This window comes from Suricata suricatta, chromosome 12 (assembly GCF_006229205.1).
Source record: "Suricata suricatta isolate VVHF042 chromosome 12, meerkat_22Aug2017_6uvM2_HiC, whole genome shotgun sequence".
Classification (NCBI taxonomy): Eukaryota; Metazoa; Chordata; class Mammalia; order Carnivora; family Herpestidae; genus Suricata; species Suricata suricatta.
The window spans coordinates 1,744,111-1,761,166 of record NC_043711.1 but is presented as its reverse complement, the minus strand read 5'-3'; the positions used below and the strand labels follow the sequence as shown (position 1 = coordinate 1,761,166).

General features: G+C 48.3%; 1 protein-coding gene and 1 long non-coding RNA gene across 3 annotated transcripts in view; both read right to left on the bottom strand.

Annotated features, from left to right (window-relative positions):
• LOC115274639 (zinc finger protein 669-like) overlaps nt 1-17,056 on the bottom strand; it is a 160,743-nt gene that overhangs the window by 99,226 nt on the left and 44,461 nt on the right. The window lies entirely within an intron of this gene.
• The window catches only part of LOC115274642, a 34,258-nt gene continuing 23,963 nt past the window's right edge, over nt 6,762-17,056 (bottom strand). The window contains exons 1-3 of one of the 2 annotated variants that reach the window (XR_003901203.1): nt 14,715-15,804; nt 8,308-8,483; nt 6,762-7,894 (exon numbers count right to left, since the gene is read on the bottom strand). This is a non-coding gene — a long non-coding RNA (uncharacterized LOC115274642). Of the gene's footprint in view, nt 7,895-8,307; nt 8,484-14,714; nt 15,805-17,056 lie in introns of those variants that run through there. The other variant, XR_003901204.1, reaches the window with a different exon arrangement.

Genomic DNA, 17,056 nt, shown 5'->3' with positions numbered 1-17,056 from the left:
ACATAAGCAGCCGCCATGATTAAGCCATGATTAACCGTTAGAGCTTGATCAGACCTCCTGTCTTGCTCTCATTCTTTGTGTCTCTTGTCCCCTCCATTCACCCGTTCCCTTCTCCAGTTTGTTGAATGACCCCGAGGGCTGGGGCAGAAAGGCCGCCGTCAGGACCTGCCCACCTCACCCTCGTGTCCCCACACTCCAGGGAACAGACTCCGGATGCACGTGGCACGTCCAGACACACAGCAAACCCTGACGGCCCCGCACAGCGCGTGGTGACGTGACAGTCAAGGTTTCCCGTACGGCAGGTGACACCTGCGCCACAGTCTTCCCGAGATGTCCGGCCCCAGGGCCCTGCTCCTCACTGTCGCTTCTCCTCTCTGCGCAGAGAGACACCCGGCCCTTGTTTACAAAGCACTTGCGGGAGGAGGAACGCTTTTCAGGGGCTTCCGGCCTTTCCAGAACAAGCTCAGCAGCACCCCGAGCTTCCTGAAGGCACAGAACGTTCAGAAGCAGAGTCGCTCCTTCCGTTGACCTAGTAACTGACTTAGGACTCGTATCCAAGTTCATGGTCTCTTAATTTGCAACCTTGGAGGCTGTATTATTGAGAACACATTTGGTTCCAAGTAGTTTGAGATAAAAATACTATCTCAAAACACGTTTCAAGGATTACTGTTTTCTCACCAACCTCACCGCTGAGCTGTGTTCGCCCCGCGGAGGCCCCCCCAGGGCGCTGGATCCCTTCCCTCCCGGTGCTTCCAAGGACCCACCGGGCGCCTGCACAGGGAGGCTTTGTCCCAATGAACAGTCCAGGGGGCCGCCTTCAGACCCAGGGTCCGGGATTAGATTCATCTTACAACTTGGATTTGTCAAGTTACTTCTTTACTATGTAATTACTTTAATTTTTGTATTTTGTTGCCTCTCAAAACATTAAAAAAAAATGATGTATCTGGGGCACCTGGGTGACTCGGTTGGGTGTCCAACTTCAGCTCAGGTCATGATCTCACAGTTCATAAGTTCGAGCCCCCCATCAGGCTCTGTGCTGGGCCTCTCAGAGCCTGAAGCCCGCTTCAGATTCTGTGTCCCTCTCCCTCTCTGCCCCTCCCCTGCTCATTTTCTGTCTCTTTCTCTCTCAAAAATAAACATTAAAAAATTAAAAATAAACGATCTACCCAATAATGTGATGCCAGCTCAATGCTTTGAGGTGATCTCCAAAGCTTACGACCTTCAGAAGACAGAATATTTAATTGGCAAATGCCCGACAGTTTCTCCTTCCAACCTTCCGTGTGATTCCAATGCATCCCTAAGTGGTTCCCACTGCCCTGCACGGTCCCCCCAACATGGGACACATATAAGGTCCTTCTTGGAAAAGGACAAAACAACTAAATGGGGAAAAACGCACTCTTGATGAGCAGTGCTTTTGGGGAAAGAACTTGAGCAAAGGGGCAAGTGTGAAAATTAATGAATGGAAACGGGCTTTAGGATGGAGTCGGGGAAAGCCAGGCGGGTCCCGCGGAAGGCGGAGCCTCGCGGGGCAGTAGGACCTCAGCTAACGCTCTGCTCCGCCAGCCTTGCCCCCTGCCAGCCCGGCCGGCGAGCGACCCTGACACGGCCGAACCCGGGTCTCCTCCAGCGCGCCCTCGGCTCACAGCAGCCCCCCAACCCCACGGTCCACTGGATTGTTCCTTTGCTCTCTGGACTCGTGTGGTCCGGCCACAGCTTGTCCCAGTTTGCAGTCACCCACTGCCTGTGAACAAACCAACTTAGAAGAAAACCCCAAATAAGAACGCTATTTTGAAGGTTGACAAGGTTGACACTGATCTCTCACTTGAACTAATCGCAGCACAAATACAGGGCCTGGCACACTGAAAGCGCTCAGAGCAGGGGCACCTGGGGGCTCAGTCGGCAGAGCAACTGACTTCAGCTCAGGCCATGATCTCATGTCCGTGGGTTCGAGCCCTGTGGGGCGGAGCCTGGAGCCTGCTTCAGATTTTGTGTCTCCCTCCTTACCCCTCCCCTGCTCATGCTCTGTCTTGCTCTCAAAAATAAACATAAAGAATTTTTTAAATGCTAAGAGTAAAATTATGCATCAACTAAATGTCTATACTCAGCGAAACCGTCCCTCAGAATGCAGAGCGAGCTAGAGAGACCTGTTTCGAACCCAAGTGGAGGTCTCTACAAGTTGTCTTTCTTGTCACTTAAACCTAAAAAACGTTTAGTTATGTCATCGTCAAGCCTACACATCGTCGGGCAAATAGCCGCCTACAGGTACCAGGTGCGCCGGCACTTCCCGAGGGGCCAGGAGGGCGGGGATGAAGTGTTTTCAGGGCACTGGGATGCCCGCCTTTCTCCTCCTTTCCCGTCCCCTTTCCGGCCTGCAACACCCGTTCCTGGGCTTCACTGCTGCAGGCCTTGTGCCTCCTGCCCCTGACGCTTTGTTTGCCTCGGGAGACGCAGTAGGAGGGCCAGGGGTCCAGGCCCGCCCCCACTCCGGTCCCCAAGGCCAGGCCCACAGGCAGAAGTACGGCATCTACACCATGACGGTCCAACCTCAGGGAACCGCCGCGGCGGCACCACACCTGCTCGTGCCTGGTGTCCTTCCTCCTCTGCTCCCTTTCACACGACTCTTGAGACACTTGTTAGTCTTGAGGTCACAGTGTCCTCCCTGTCGATGTAGCCCCTGCCCTCAGTGCAACAGCCCCCGGCCTAACACCACCCCAAATACAACATCCCCCTCCGCCGCCCCTCCCGGCGCCCTTTGCGAGCATTCTCGATATACATCGCTCTTTGCTCAATTCGGAAATCTTCGTTTGACACCGGTTTGGCCAACTTCCCACCACCGCCCTGTTCCCACCCAAACTCTGCCCAGGCCACCGTCCTCCCCACAGGTCCCTGAACCGCGGGTGGCCCGCACTCTGAGCATCCCCTGAGCTGAGGGACAAGGCCCTGGGGACCTGAGCCAAGGGGCCTCCCTCCACCGCAGGGGCGGGATCCCGACACAGGCCTTCCTGCCCATCCTCCTCTCCCAGGATAGCCAAGCTCGGTTCTGTGTCACTGGAGACACTGGAAGATTTCTGAGGCTGGACCTTGTCTCTGTAGAAATTCTTTGTATTAGAGCGTCCTCAGTGAAGCTCATACTTGAAGTTACCTCTCAGGTAACTTCCCCGGATTGACCGCCCCGTAGGAGGTGGTCCCCGCCTTCTTCCACCAGCCAGGGACTTAGGTGGTCACAGGGAAGCCAGCACGCGAGGAGGGGACAGGACGCCGGGACCCCACCCACAGCAGAAAATCAGGAGTGGACCCCGGGATCCACACGCATGAAAGGAAATAATATTGGCACCCCACCCCTTGGACAAGGGCTGAAACTCGAGTCCAGACCCCGTGGTCTGGGAGACTTGGGCCCGCGGCCACTTCCAGGGGTCCCGGCTGGCTGACCGGTTGGAACGAGCCCCTCAAGGTCTCACTCCCGCCCGACTCACCACCTTGCGGCTCCGCTCCCGGCTCTCGGGCGTCCCCCTCGGCACTGCGGCCCCGGCAGGTGCGAGCCTCCTGCGCCCACACCCGGAGCAGCTGGGCGCAGGCGAGCACCAGCCCGCGGGGACGCCAAGTCAACTCCTGGACCTGGGATCCGCCCCCCCACCCCGCCCCGGCGCGTGACTGGACGGTTTCCATAATTGCACCGAGCGCGTCCCCGGGTCTTGATTGGGCGTTGCTGCAGGTCATGCGACCTGATTGGCGGGTAATCCTGACACCGCCCCTGTGGCCCCAGATTGGCAGATCGCTCAGGCCCCGCCTACTAACCCCTGTGTGGCAGGAAGCGATACACCTGTGCCTAATGTGTGAGCCCCCAGGTCAGCTCCCAGGAGAATGCGCTCTTAACCCTTGACCAGTCTGCACCCCCCTTCTTTCCAGGGACTCTGACTCCGTTTCTCCGCGGAGCACTTGTGTGGCGCCTGATCAGAAGAGACAGAACGGAAGAGCCTGTGACCCTTGTGTCCGTGGTGGACACGGGGTGACGGTGCACGTATCCACTGTATTTAATAACAGCTCAATGACCAGAGATGTCACCAAACAGAAGATAAGGTCTCCCTGGGTTTGACCTGACCCTTTGACACCACGAGGCCCCACTCTCCGTCCCCGCCCCCACTTCTCTGACTCAGGTGAACCAAACGTGCCCTGTGTCCTCAGCTCCGCGCCCCCCACCCCCCGGGGACGGGGGATCCCGCTGGCCCAGCAGGACAGAGCCACAGGTGTGCATGGCTAGGGGAATGTAAACTAGCGCACCTGATGTGGATAAAATCTTGATCCTCAAGAACTTAACCGCGGAACTATAACGTGATAATGTGACCCGTGTACAGTCCTACCTAACCCGAAACAGATTCTCAGATGTGTGCACAGGAATGCCGCGTGCAAAACTATTCAGAACCCGCAAGAGAGAGACGTCCCAAGTGTCCCCCAGTGTGTGGATGAACAGGATGCGGGACAGACACAGGATGGATGATTATTCAGCCACAGAAATGAATGAAGCACAGACACATCATTCACACGGACGAATCATGAAAATATTATACCATGTGGAAGACACCAGGCCATAGTGTGAGTCCAATTAAATAAAGAGGCAGAGTAGGCAAATCCACAGAGACATAAAGTATTTCAGTACTCCCCAGGAGGCATGATTTCATGGCTATTTTGGCATTTAAATTTGTTTTGGAAAATGGAGATATAATTCACATACCGTAGTGCTCACACTTTTAAGAGTAACATTCAGGTGTTGTTTTATTTCATATGTTCTCAGGGCTGTCCGACGTCAGTGCACCATCTGAAGACGGAAATTGAGCCTTTTACACTCTACAGTCCCAGGGACTGATTAAACTGGATCTGACTTTCCTTGCAGAACATAATGCACACCTGAGTATTGTTAACGCATCACACACGTGGGGGTCCTGATAACACACGTGTCCCTAGACAGTTGTTTAAGGCTAGGCCATGAAGGAGTTTCTGGTTTAAGTGATCATCATTGACTCTTATGTAATATACTTCTATATGCCCATACCTTCACCATTATGCTTCCAACATCCAAGTTCCTGATGACTGCTCAATTTTGGGTAAGTCTACCTCATTATATAGAAAATCATGTCTATGTTTGAACAGCTTTTTCAATTTTTTAAATGTTTTTTATTTATTTTTGAGAGACAGAGACAGCGCGAGCAGGGGAGGGTCAGAAAGAGAGGGAGACACAGAATCTGAAGACAAGCTCCAGGCTATGAGCTAGCTGTCACCACAGAACCCGGTGCGGGGCTCAAACCCACAAACCGTGACATCCTGACCTGAGCCAAAGTCGGACACTTAACCAACTGAGCCACCCAGGTGCCCCTGAACAATTATTCTTATGTATGAAATTCTGAAGTGGGCTTTGTGAAGCTCAAAAAAAACCTTAGTATAGTACTGATGGAATTCTACAAAAACAGTTCAACTATTTGTTAAGTACTGACATGTTGGAACATTTCCTTGAATCTCTCTCTCAGCCCACCTACAAGCCAGGAAATTCTCACAGCTCCAACTTCAAATTCTATCCACGCCTGAGCCACCCACCCTGCAAGACCTTTTAAAGGTACTAGGGCAGCAATACTTTCCCTTTCACACTGAGCCCAGCAGGATGAGCGACAGACCACCACTCGGCCATATGACTCAGCCACAGGCAAGGCCAAAAACATTTAGCCCGATAGTTAACATGCATTTGGAGTACCTCAGGACTCTGGAATATTACGGAAACAATGAGGTGTTTTTACCTCCAATGAGGATAAAACTGAAGAGGTTCCTATGTCCAAAATTCATCAGATGTTATATTTTGGCCAGATGATCTCGCTGATACTAGGAGTACTGGGCACTCAAGGTATTACATCCTGGGGGGCCAGAGAAAAGCACCTCATAGGTATGTCCCCCCACAATCACTGCTCATGGAAACAAATAGGAAACTTGAGTCAACAGTCAAATTGACCAACAACACCAAAAGTTAGTCCCAGAAAAGAAACCAATATCAGAATTTTACCAATTGTTCATTTAATAAAAAGAACGTGGGGCCCCTCGGTGTCTCAGTCTGTTAAGCATCTGACTCTTGACTTCCACTCAAGTCATGATCTTGCAATTCGTGGGATCAAGCCTTGTATCGGGCTGCATGCAGACAGTGTGGAGCCTGCTTGGGGTTCTCTCTGCCCCTCCCCCACTCTTTCTCTCAAGACAAATAAATAAACTAAAAAGAAAGAGAGAGAACTGATGTAAAACTATATCCCTTATAAATAAATATTGAATAGAAGAGTAGATACTGAATCAGGAAATTCCAGTAACTGCAACAGAGAACAAAACTTTCAACAATAGAAGTCTACACATTGTGATCATATACTAGAAACATCTTGCAATGTGAAATAAAGAAATCTTTTTCTATAATTAAAGTTGTATGCACGCGCGCGCGCACACACACACACACACACACACACACACACACACGCTTCTCACTCCTGGGTCTGAGAGATATACTAATGGAAAGAAGACAGTTGTGCATAATGGTGTGATTACCTGAAGTCTGAGATACCAACACCTGTGTTGCAGGAATGTAGAGAAAGAAGGCCGCCTACAACCATTCGTGTTCACATCAGTTACCAGAACTAGGAATTCACACATCCCATTAAGGAAGAGGCACTTTGAAAGACAAAATCATATTATAACAATGAGATTTCTGTACTGCCTGAATTTTTGTGACCACATAGAACTGATGTTTCACCCCATTTTTGTTTATTCAGGACTGTCTCCAGTGCACTGGCTCACATTCTCAGTAAGACTTGAAGGGAGAATAAGTGCCTTCCGACAGGGTGTCTGTGCTCACGGATTCCTGGGTACCTGAAGGCTTTTCCATGGTGTTTAGGTTCGTGCTTTCACATGTGTCCTCGAAGAGAAGGCCAGCCGAAGGCTTCCCCACAGAGCAGACATGTACGCGGTTTCCCAGTGTGTGTGCTCACATGCACCTGCAGGTGTGATCCCAGGAGGCCTCACTGCTTATTCACAGGATGTCACCACACTGTGCATGGTCGAGTGCCGTTGGAAATGCTCACACTTGTGCGAAGGCTGTCCACACTCCTTACAATCATGGCGTCTCTTCCCACCATGGGCCTGCGCGTTTCCAGGTGTGATGGACACGTGCGGGCCTTCCCACAGCGCTGACATTCGCAGGGCTGCTTTCTAGTGTGTGAACCATGTGTACGCGAAGGTTTGCAGAAGACGTGAAGGCGTTCCCACTGGGCTGACAGACTCAGCGACGCCCCCCGTGTGGGTCCGCGCGTGTGATCGCCGGTCTCCGTGATGCCTGAAGGCGCTCCCACAGCGCCGCCGTCCGCAGGGCTTCTCCCCAGAATGTGTTCTCTCATGTTTCCGAGGCCTGGTTCATGCCCGAGGGCTTTCCCACACGCACCACACACGTGGGCTCTCTGCCCACAGGCACCTCGCATGTGACGCTGAAAGGAAGACGTGCGAGTGAAAGCTTTTCCACATTTCTTGCACTTTAGACATTTTTTACTACGGAGTCTCTTCCATGTCTCAGATGCTCTCCGGGCATCCTGACCTTCACGGGGCGTCTCTCCAAGGTCTGGGTCCCCGTGCGGGCTGAGGCTCGGGACCGAGCTGCAGGCCGGCCCGCATGCCTCCCCGGGAGTCGGCGGGAGTCCTGGGGGAGACCTTTGTGGCTCCTCTAGGAAGGAACCGTCTGCGACGGCTTCTCTACACTCAGTGCACTCAGGGTCTGCCTCCAGTGGGACAGCCCCCACGCACAGCGACACTTGTAACCGGGTCCAGGGTTTCCCCACCTTGATCCCCTGCAGCACGTTCACAGCCACGCTCCGCCAAAGGACTTCTGTTCAATACAAGAAGGCACAGGGCTAAGGCATAATGATTATAAGCGATCTATTCATCAATTAGTGATCTACTGATGTTTGTTAATCATTATTGGACTACATAATGGCCACTGTCAATGAATGGGTGCGTCCGGGGCACTATCTGCAAGGTTACAAAATGGCACCAGCTTACTGTGCTGGCTGAGGACTCAGAGCCAACTTTCTGGATTTCTTACATATCGTTCTCCCTGACCACTGTTTCCAACTGAATTCTTTTTCAGATGACGAATATCTCGATCCATTTATAAAAACTTTGTCTTGTGAAAATCCCGACGACACGACTGTCGAGCTGGGTTTACAGCTGTTCTTGAATTTCACGTTAGTCTCACCATCTGCCACCATCCCCCATTCCTCCGGTACAAGTGTCACTCACCTCGAATGCCTGTCCTGGGTTTGCAGGTAATCTCCTCTGCTACGAAATGTCTGGTTTTCTTCAAAAACAGGAATCTCTTCTTGTAAATATTCCTGTTTTGCCTTCCCTCAGTGGCTCATTGGGCAAAATGTTCCACTGAGGCCTTGATGTATTTGTTTTACCTTGACTTTGACAACCTGCGAGAATTGGTAGCATAATTTAATTTCTTGGGAATGGTCTGATGCTTAAAGATAACAAATACACCTTACATCAACTTTTAGTTAGTGATCCCAAAATGTAAATGAAGTTCATTAGGACGAATGGACGCGTAACCACAGAAAAATTCTGGGGACCCTAGCGATTTGGAACTTTGCCATTAAGAGGGTATGAAATGGCTGCCCCCTCTTTACTCACAAATACTTCAGAATAGACGGAGCCCAACGTGCAGACACGTAGTATCAGATTATTATCAGATATTAGCTGGGAAAGATACACACCTCCACAGCCTGCCTCTATAGGAGGAACACAAAAGGCTCACTACAAGGGCGAGGATGGATGAAAGCCCAGCAGGGAAACAAGGCGAATGACAGACATCACACTAAAGACCGAGGCACCTTTCTAATGGATGTGTCCAAATGCCTTTCCCTTGTCTGGCACCTGGTGCACCCGAGGGTCACTGGTCTGTTCTGAAGGCGCAGAGGCCCTTGGTGACGCCTTCCTGCGCTGTCCCGGTTGCCAATCGGAGGTCGGTGGTGTGTCTGACAACTGACACGCCCCTGAAGAAGAGCTCAACAGGGGGCAGGATTTGAAGGGCAACAAGCAATCTGGAAGATGGACTCCTAGTCTTCAAGGTGATAGCTAATGGATAACTGTGTTTTGCTTTATTTTGTGTTGTTTTTAGTGGGAGCATATTGACCTCTACTGTCAGTTGTACAACACAGTGATTGGCCAATTATCTAAATTAAGAAATGCTCACCAGATTAAGTGTAATTACTGTCACTATATAAAACTACTACAAAATTACTGACCATATTCTTTATGCTCTACTTTTCATTCCCTTGACTTAATAAGTGCAAACTTGTACTTCTGAATCCCCTCCGTCTATTTCACCTGTCCCTCCATTCCCTTCCAATCTCACAAAACACCATTTTTTCCTTTATAGTTCTAAGTCTATCCTTATTTTCTGCTGTTTGTTCGTTCATTACGTTTTTGAGATTCCACATGTAAGTAAAATATGGTGTTTGTCTTTCTGTCTGACTTATTTACGTGGAATAACACCCTCCAGGTCCATCCAAGCTGCCACAGAGTGCACGACGTCATCCATTTTAGAATGCTGCGTAACAGCCCCTTGTATATAGATCCCACATCTTCACTATCCACTCATCTGCTGATGGGACACCTGTTTGCTTCCGTATCGTGAGGGTGACTAATGCCTCATTGAATGTGGGGGTCCACATATCTTATTGTCCTGGATTTTACTTTGGTGAACTACCCAGAAATAGAATTATGGACCATATGGTCCTTGTGTTTGGCTTTTTGTGGAAGCTCCATACTGTTTTCCAATGTGGCTGCACCAATATAAATCCCACCAACAATGATGAGTTTCCTTTCTCCGCATCCTCATCAATACTTGTTATATTCTGTTTTTTGAAGGTAGCCATTCTGGCTACTTTAAGGTGACATCGCATTGTGGTTTTGATTTGCACTTCTCTGAGGGATATTGAGCAGCTTCTCATGTGCCAAGTGGCCAACTCTATATATTCTTTAGGAAAATGTCTGTTATGTTCCACATCCCATTTTTTATTTCTCCTTTTGTTTCCCTTACATGAAGGGAGAATTCCACAAAAATATTGCTAAGGCTGATGATGTCCATGAGCTACCTGCCTCTGTTTTGTCTTAAGAGATGGGTGAGTTCAAGTCTTACACGTAGGTATCTATTCCATATTGAGTTTACTTTTGTGCGAGATGATGTAAGAAGGTGGTTGAGCCTTACTTTTGTAGGTAGCCCTCTCATTTTCCTAACACCATTTATTGAAGAGTCTTTTTCCTCATTGTTTATAATCAGCTCGTCTTTTGTGGATGATGTGACCATATAAGCATGGGTTTATTTCTGGACTCTCTTCTGTTGCCTTGATCTATAGGTCACTTTTCGGGCCAGTATGATACCGTTTTGTTTGTTTGTATGGTTTTGTGGTATAGTTTGAAGTCTAGGACTGTTGTATCTTCAGCTTTGGTATGCTTTCTTCCTCAGCATTCCTTTCGTTACTTGGAATCTTTACTGTTTCAATAAAAATTTTAGAATTTTTGTTCTAGTTCTTTGAAAAATATTATTACTATGTCAATAGGGATTGCATCGAATATGTAAAGTGCTTTTCATAGTATGGGCATTTATAACAATATTAACCCTTACAATCATGACAGTGGTTTATCTTTCCACTTTTTGTCATTTTCAATTTCATTCATTAAATGTCATACAGCTTTCAGACCACAGGTCTTTCAACTTCATTGGGTACATTTATTCACTGTTGTTTCTTGTTTTTGAAGGAATTGAACATGAGATTGTTTTCTTAATTCCTTTCTGCTGTTTTGTTATTATAGAAAAACAACAGACTTTGGTATTATTAATTTTGTATCCTTCAATGTTTCTAAATTCACTCATTAGTCCTAATAGTACTTGGGGAAGTCTCATGAATTTCCTATAAATAGTTTCAGATCATCTGCAAATATTGACCATATTTTCTTCTTCTTTAAGAGTCTGCATATTTCTTAATCTTGTCTGATGAGTTTGGCTACGACTTCCAGTACTATCTTGAATCAAAGTAGCAAGAGTGGACATCCTTTATTGTTCCTGATCATACAGGAAAACCTTTCAGCTCTTGACCACCGAGTAAGGGAGCTATGGGTCTGTCATATGTGGCCTATGTTCTGTTGAGGTAAATTCCCTGTATACACACTTTCTGAGAGTTTTTATGAGGAATGAAAATTGAATTTTATTCAAAAACTTTTTACATCTGTGGAGATGATCACATGATTTTTAATAATTTATCTCATAGTGTGGTAGATCATATGTTGATTGATATGCATATGCTAAATCCTTACACCCCTGGAATAAATCCCACTTGATTGTCGTGAATGTTCCTTTTGAATTCAGTTTGCTAATTTTGTTTACTATTTGGCATCTATGTTCATCAAGGATATTCCTGTGTAATTATTTTTCTATTTGTAGTGACTTTGTCTGGTTTTGGCATCAGGGTAATGCTGGCCTTCTGGAAGGAACTTGGAAGTATTCTTTCCACTTCTATTTTTGGGAATAGGTTGAGTAGGATAGATATTAACTCTTCTTTATATATTTGGTAGAATGTACCTGTGAGGCCATCTGGTTGGTTCTGGACTTTTCCTAGAAGTTGTTTGATTAGTAATTCAATTTTGTTTCTTATAATGGATCTATTTACATTTTCTATTACTTCTTGATCTAGCCTTGGCAGATCATAGTTTCTAAAAATTTACCTATTTCTTCTAGCTTATGCAATTTGTTGGCAAACAATTTCTCATGCGAATCTACTCTAAGCCATTGTATTTCTATGGTGTTGATTGCAAGTTTTCTTTCTAGTTTCATTTCTAATTTTGAGCCTTCTCTTGTTTCCTTGATTACTTTCACTAGATTTTGTCAATTATATCTTTTTAAAGATAAAATTTTCTTGCATTTATCTATCCTATTTTGAAATCTCCATTTCATTTATTTCTGTTCTGTTCTCTATTATTTGGGCATTGCTTCTTTTTCTAGTTACTCTAGGTGTGAGGTTAGATTGAGATTTTTCTTATTTCGTGAAGTAGGCCTGTGTCACTATGTACTTCAGTCAAGAACTAACTGAGCCAGCCAGGAACCTCATATTTCACATCTTTTCCTGGGTATCCCTTGGGTAACCACAAGAAAGAACTTCTGAGTTCACTACTTTTGAGTTTTACCTTCATACCAGTTCTGTAAGTGATTGAGCTTTACTTCACGTTTGCTACCCAAAAATTTTTTTAACATTTATTTATTTTGGGAGAGAGACAGGGCACAAGCAGAGGAGGGGCAGAGACAAAGAGGGAGACACAGAATCTGAAGTGGGCTTCAGGCTCTGAGCTGTCAGCACAAAGCCCGACGAGGGGCTCGAACCCAGAAACCATCAGATTATGATCTGAGCTGAAGTTGGGTGTTTAACTGACTGAGCCACCCAGGCGCCCTTCTACCAGCAATTTTGTTCTTCCTATCATACTTTTCATGCTTCTAGTTATGACCTTTCCTTTTCCACTTAAAGAACTCCTTTATGGTTTCTTGAAAAGCTGGGTTAATGATGATGAACATCTTTAATTACTGTTTCTCTGAAAAAAATCTCTCTTTCATTTCTGAATGATTAACTTTGCCTGGTAGAATACGCTTTGTTGTTGCTACTTCCTTTTGGCCCTGTGAAAGTTGTATGCCACTCCCCATGGGCCTGCCGGGTTTCTGCAGAAACATCAGCTGCTAGCCTTATGAAATTTCCCTTAGAGTTTACAGTTTGCTTTTCTCTTTCTGCTTAGACATGATTTACTCGGTTTGAATTTTTCCCCCATATTATTATAAGTCTTCGTGTGAGCCTCCTTTGGCTCATCCTGTTTGGGTCTCATGTCCTTCCTGGACCTGGATATCTGTTCCCATCCCCAGATTAGGAAAGGTCTCAGCTTTGGTTTCTTCTAAGTTTCTGCCCCTTTCTCTCTCCTTTCCTCCTTAGACTCCTCTAATAAAACATTATTTCCCTTGACATGGCCTAGTGTGGGGCAGTTAGACATGAGTGAGGAGGGATAAAGCAGATCTGGCCTAGACCTTGGACAATCCCTGGGGGGCAGGAAGGGCTACACCTTCAGAGCCACCTCTAAGGACTAACAAAACAGGAAAGGCCTGGCTCAAAAGCCACAAAGGTGTGTGTGAGGGAGGGGGGGAGGGGGGATGCGTCAGTGGCTCAGTCTGTTGAGTCTCTGACTCTTGATTTTGGCTCAAGTCATGATTCCAGGGCCATGGGATCAGGCCCTGCTTTGGACTCTGTGCTGAGCATATAGCCTGAGTAGAATTTTGTCTTTCTCTCTATCTCTCTCTCCCTCTTTTCCTCTATCTCTCATTCCCTCCCTCTCTCTGCTTGCTTGCATACTCTCTAAAAACAAAAACAAAAAGCCACAAAAGAACTTTCAAGAGCTGAGCTGTGTGCAGAAAGAGTGCAACTTACACTTAAGGTTACAGCAAAAGTTCACTAGAAACTCATAAACAGACAATATATAAATCTGGACAATTCCAGCAATGCATCATGGGTAGGCACAGACACAGAAGCCAGGTATTCTACAACCGCTTTTTGTCAACCAAAATGTCAACCAAAGACAAATTTCCGTGTATGCAAAGCAGGCTTCAAAGGAGGCACCCAGAGCTTCCCGGACCCACCCCACTCGTGCTACAGCCGCGGTCGCTTTCTCTGTGGAAATGCACTACGTATGCATATGTATGCAAGCCACCCCAGGTCCCCACGCTGGTCCGGGTCTCCAATTCTTTGGTGCATCTGAGACAAGAACCAAGCAGCCCAGTGACAACAGAGGTCCCGAAACCTGTCCGGACTTATTTGTCAGTATTGTCCTTTCGCCATTCATCCTGGTGGCTTCTCACTACTGCATCTTCCAGATGACTGATCTGTGTTTAACATCCTCTCACCTCCTGCGGATTCCATCCAGTGGTTTTCGGGCCAGTTGCGGAATCCCTGAGCTGTGAAGGGTTTTCATTTATAGTTTTTATCTCCTTGATGAAGGTCTCACTGTGTTCCTCCACTCTTCTCTCAAGTCTGGTAACGATCTGCAGGACCATGACTTTGAACTGTCTCTGTTTGGTCGCTTGTCTCCCTATCATGTAGCTCATTTTCACCGGTTTTCTGCTTGTTTCCTTTACAACATATTTGTTTGTTTCCTTCGTGTGTTGGTATGTAGCAACTCGGCGACATTTCGTGGTCTTAAAACTAGTGGCCTTGGAGTGCCTGGTGGCTCACTCAGTTGCTTAAGCACTCGACTCTGGGTTTCAGCTCAGGAAACAATCTTACAGTTCGTGAGATGGAGTCCGTGGCGGGAACTGTACTGACTGCACAGATCCTGCTCAGGATTCTTGCTCTCTCCCTCTCCCACTCTCGTGCATACCGTGTCCAAACACACTCTCCCTCTCAAATAAATTTTTTTAAATGGGTAATAAACAACCAATATAACACATAAAACGATGTTTTCATGGAAAAGCTATGTGACTCCAGGTAGGTTTCGTGAGGCATGCACCATGTCTGTCTCTCCTCCAATGTACCCCATTCCTCCGGCCCAGTAAGAGCAGCCAATTGTAAGAAACCTTTCTTCCCTAAATGACAAGTGAAGGGAGGGGCCATCCTTACCCACGGCGGCCAGGTGCCTGCACGTCTCCAGCATCACATCTCTGTAGACCTTCCTCTGACCTCGATCCAGCAAAGCCCACTCTTCCGGGGTGAAGTTCACAGCCACGTCCTCAAAGACCACACAGGCCTGATACACACCACACACCCGATCGCTGCACAGCTCATTCCTCACCGCGTGTGTGAGGGGTGAAGGGGGACAAGCAGGGAGCTACCCTCTATTCCCAGGGCCTGAGTCACACCCATGTGGGAAGTGACAGCATGCAAGCTAGTCCCATGAGATGCACACAGTGACAAAAGGCTGGAACTTGAAGGCAGGGGGATGACAACAGCTGACAGAGACTTACACACGCCCACGTTACTGGGTTATTTAAGGGGAGACAGATCTGAGCAGACCTGTACTGTACAGACTGAGACATGAAGTATTCACGCGGACAACACAGAAATCAGAGGACACACGTTTGTCTTGCTCAGAGATGACAATTCCTCATCTGCTCCAAGACCCGGAGCCAGAGTGTCAGGATGGTGGGGACCCTCAGATCCCAGTGCTGCTCTCGTCCTGGAAGGAACAATGTCAAGGAGCCTGGGGAAGTCTCCTCTCTTCCGACAGAGGCACACAGGACCCTTTCCCTGGATCAGGTGGATGTGGACACGGGCAGAGTCGAGGGCCGGGGCACCTGGCACACCCCGTGTGTAAGACGAGTTCGGGGCCACAAGAAACTAGGAAGTCAGCAGGGCCTCTCAAACATTTAACCAGGGACTGGAATTCAAGGAAAAGGGCACCAGAAGGAAGAGTCCCTGAGGGATTCACGGGGACAGAGCCACAGGTCACTTTAGCAGAGGAGGAAAAACACAGCACATGGGCCACATTCAGGCAACAGGCCTGTGCGATGGGAAGATAACACAGCAAAGCAAGGACGCTCGGTGAGCACACAGCTGAAGGGACACAGGCTCCTAAGGGACGGGCCTGGAGTGGCCACCGGTCCTAACTGACCCCTGGGTACTTACAACTGGGTACAGGTCCAACACAGGGAGCATTCCAAGGTCCCCATGCTCCCTCCCGCCCCCCAGAACCACAGCCCCCAGGAGCCCCGCATGGCAGACGTGCTCCCCTCTGCTGCCCTGCCCGCCGCTCAACTGCAGGGATTCAGGACACTCCCACGTCCTCTGTGAGGCCTCGGGGGGATTCTATCACCCCCGGATCTGCGGCCTCCACCTCATCGGGTCGCCCCATATTTGATGGCCTCCACAGGGACCCTGTGCGTTCCCGGGCCTCTCCTGGGACTTTCTGGAACTTCTGGGGAGTTTCCCTTGTGAACTGACTCCAGCATTCTCTGGGCAGCTGACAACCTCCACCTGAGGGTCCTCTTTGGTGAGGACCAGAGACCCCAGGGGAGACTATGGGACCACAGAAGCAGCTACTGAAGTTGACACTTCTGTCCTAATGCCAAAGAGTTGTCACTGTCCACCAGTCAAGGGGATGTCAGGGTCACTTTAGGACAACAGGCTTCACAAAGGGGAACCTGAGTGAGGCCTAAGGACCCACATTGACCACACCATGGAAGACAGGCTCATGACGTGACCCGCCTCCACGTGGCCACAGGCCCCAACTCTGCCATGATCTACTTACAAGCGGGCACATTAATAGGGGACGTTCCATGTGGCCTGACACTCTTCCACTCTGCTCTATGACTAGAGCCCATCACCACCGCCTGGTGGCCCGTAGGCCCCTTGCAGGGCATTCAATGAACTTCTAACTACTTTGGTGGGTAAATTCTGCCTTGGACGAATCCTATCACCGCCCATGCTGCCCCGCCCTTGTCCCCAACCAATCGGAACACCCTACACATAGTATCTTTGGAGGAGTATGAGAGGACACTACTTCATTGAAATAAAAAGCAGACAATTACGAGGGGAACATTAGGAATTGCTTAAATAAAAGACATGCTTCCACAACCTAAGTACACAGAATCCCAGCTACATCAGCGACAAGGAAGCCACACCATTCCCCCTGGGGCTGCAGCGGGGATTTGGCAGTCAGACACCTGATTCAAGGATTGTGATCTAAACATGTTTTTCAAAACCCATACAAAATAAAAAATATTACATTATAAAGACAAGTAATACAAGCGATGGACAACGGGAGTAAACGTTTCCCCAGGAAGATACACAAATGGCCAAAAGGCACATGAAATGAGCTCAATGTCACCAAGCATCAGGGATCCGTATGCAAAATGCAACTGCACAGGCGCTTCCAACCTACTCGACGTGGCCAGTTTATCCCGATGCCAAAACCAGTCACGTATATAAAACGGACTCTACAACGTGACCGAGTGGCATTTCTC